Source organism: Lycium barbarum, chromosome 9 (genome assembly GCF_019175385.1).
Source record: "Lycium barbarum isolate Lr01 chromosome 9, ASM1917538v2, whole genome shotgun sequence".
In the NCBI taxonomy this organism is placed as follows: domain Eukaryota; kingdom Viridiplantae; phylum Streptophyta; class Magnoliopsida; order Solanales; family Solanaceae; genus Lycium; species Lycium barbarum.
The window spans coordinates 44,944,561-44,947,913 of record NC_083345.1 but is presented as its reverse complement, the minus strand read 5'-3'; positions in this window follow the sequence as shown (position 1 = coordinate 44,947,913).

Genomic DNA, 3,353 nt, shown 5'->3' with positions numbered 1-3,353 from the left:
ACAATTCTGGGAGTTTTGGTTCGAGGGGCATCGGTCTGTTTTCGAGGTCACCTCAGTCCTATTCCGGTCGTCTCGTGCATTCAGCGTTACTGGCTTCCTCTAGTGAGCCACTTCGGCAGAGAGCTCCTGAGAGTTCATTCTCCAGACCAGTGGACAGGGATGCTTCATCCGAGTGTTCAGTTTCTGTGTTTCAGTATTCGACTCTCATCACCTGGTTTTTGTGTGGAGAGGTTGGGCATGTTGCTAGGAGATGTCCCCAACCCAAGCGGGATTATCAGCTGCCGAGGACTTTTGTATCATCTGGTGGTCGAGGTGAGACTTCGCAGTGAGGCGGTGCTCAGTCAGGCCGCGGTACTTCCCATGGTTTTAGAAGTGGGTCCCAGCCAGCTAGAGGTGGTTCCCAGAGTATGAGAAAGGGATCTCAGATTGGGCATGGTGGAGCCCATTGTTACTCATTTCATGGTAGGCTCAAGGTAGAGGCCTCAGATGTTGTGATCTCAAGTACTATTTATGTCCGTCATAGAGCAGTATCTGTGTTGTTTGATCCTAGATCCACTTATTCGTATGTATCTGCATTTCATGCCGTTGGTTGAGATTTGCCTTGTGATAGCATAGATATACCTGTTCATATGTCTACTCCAGTCAGAGATTCTGTGATTGTTGATCGAGTCTACCGGTCTTGTTTGGTTACTTTTATGGGGTATGACACTTGGGTAGATTTGATAATCCTTGATATGGAGGACTTTGATATTTTTTTGGGTATTTCCTGGCTTTCTCCCTATCATGCAATCTTGGACTATCACGCTAAGACAATTCCCTTAGCCATGCCAGGCATTCCTAGGCTTGAGTGAAGAGGTACTCCTAGTCCCGCCTCGAAGAAGATCATTTCCTTCCTTCGGGCGAAGAAGTTAGTAAGTAAGGGGTGTTTAGCGTATTTGGCGCATGTTCGTGATATGACTGTTACATCTCCAACCCTTGAGTCTATTCCTATTGTGAGCGAGTTCGCGGAGGTATTTTCATCGGATCTGCCGGGTATGCCACCCGATCGCGACATTGATTTTTGTATCGACTTGGACCAGGAACTCGTCCCATTTCCATCCCACCATATCAGATGGCACCTGCCGAGTTAAGGGAGCTTAACGAGCAATTGCAAGATTTATTGAGCAAGGGGTTCATTAGACCTAGCGTCTCCCCTTGGGGTGCTTCTGTGTTATTCGTGAAGAAGAAAGATGGGACCATGAGGATGTATATTGATTACCGCCAGTTGAGAAAGGTCACTATCCAGAACAATTGCCCTATACCTCGTATTGGTGATTTGTTTGACCAGCTTCAGGGTGTTTCAGTGTTTTCGAAGATCGATTTTCGTTTTGGCTATCACCAGTTGAAGATTAGGGCAAAGGATATTCCGAAGACAACATTTCAGACGAGATATGGCCACTATGAGTTTCTAGTGATGTCTTTTGGGCTTACCAATGCCCCGGCTGCATTTATGACCTTGATGAATGGCATCTTTATGCCATTTCTTGATTCCTCTGTTATTGTATTTATTGATGACATCTTGGTGTATTCCAAGAGTAGAAAGGACCATGAGAGCCATCTTCGTGCTGTTCTTGGGTTCTTGAAGAAACATAGCATGTTTGCTAAGTTTTCTAAGTGTGAGTTCTGGTTGGAGTCTGTAGCATTCTAGGGCCATATTGTGTCTAAGGATGGGATTATGGTTGATCCACAAAATATTAAGACTGTGAGGGGTTGGGCGAGGCCTACTACTGTTACTGAGATTCTTAATTTTGTGGGTTTGGCCAATTATTACCATCGCTTTGTGAAGAGTTTTGCTGCCATTGCTTCATTCTTGACCAGATTATCTCAGAAGGATGTTCCCTTCCAGTGGGCAGATGATTGTGAGGAGAGCTTTCAAAAGCTCAATCTTCTTTTGACTACAACCCCGATCCTAGCCTTACCTGTGGAAGGTAAGGATTTCGCTGTCTATTGTGATGTCTCACGTATGGGCTTGGGTACGGTGTTAATGCCGGAGGGTAGAGTGATAGCTTATGCTTCCCGTCAGTTAAAAGTTCATGAGAAGAATTACCCTACCTATTATTTGGAGTTGTTGGCCATAGTCTTCGCTTTGAAACTTTGGAGACATTATTTGTACAGTGTCCATTGTGAGGTTTTCACCAATCACCACAACCTTCAGCATGTGTTTACCTAGAGAGATCTTAATTCCAGGCAGCGCCGATGGATGGAGCTCCTGAAGGACTATGACATCTCTATTCTGTATCATCCCGGAAAGGCCAATATGGTAGCTGATGCCTTGAGTCGCAAGGTAGTGAGTATGGGGAGTTTAGCTTGATTGATTGTTTCTGAGTGTCCATTGGCCATGAAGGTTCAGACTCTGGCCAACAATTTTGTCCGTCTTGATATTTTAGCCCCGGGAAAGATTTTGGGTTGTATAGAGGCGAAGTCGTCTTTATTGGATCGGATCAGAACTCATCAGTTTGAGGATGCTCAGTCGAGCAAGATCCGAGATAGAATTTTTAGAGGTGAGGCCAAGGAGGCCATGATTGATTCTGAGGGCATTCTGAGGATTAAAGGACGCGTGTGCGTTCCTCGGGTTGGTGATCTAATTCAGTTGATCTTATCTGAGGCCCATAGCTCTCGCTATTCCATTCATCTGGGGGTGACTAAGATGTACCGTGACTTAAGACAGCACTATTGGTGGCGTTGGATGAAGAGAGATATAGTCGAGTTTGTGGATAAGTGTGGAAATTGTCAGCAGGTAAAGTATGAGCACCAGCGACCCGGTGGGGTACTTCAGAGGATGCCCATTCCCGAGTGGAAGTGGGAGAGGATCACCATGGATTTTTTCACAGATCTTCCAAAGACCCTTGGCAAGTTTGATTCTATTTGGGTGATAGTGGATCGATTGGCTAAGTCCGCTCACTTTGTTCTAGTTCAGGTTTCCTATACCGCGGAGAAGTTAGCCAAGATGTACGTTCGGGCTATTGTGAGATTGTATGGGGTCCCTATTTTTGTTGTATCTGATCAGGGTATCATTTTCACTTCCCGTTTCTAGAGGGCATTTCGTGAGGAGTTCGGTACCAGATTGGATCTTAGTACAACTTTTCATCCCCAAATCAATAGCCAGTCTGAGTGGACCATTCAGGTGCTCGAGGGCATGTTGAGAGCATGTGTTATTGATTTTGGTGGGCATTGGAATCAGGACTTTCCCTTGGTAGAGTTTGCGAACAATAACAGCTATCATTCAAGTATTGATATGGCGCTTTTTGAGGCTTTGTATGGTAGGAGATGTAGGTCTCCGATTGGTTGGTTTGATGGGTTCGAGGCTCGGCCTT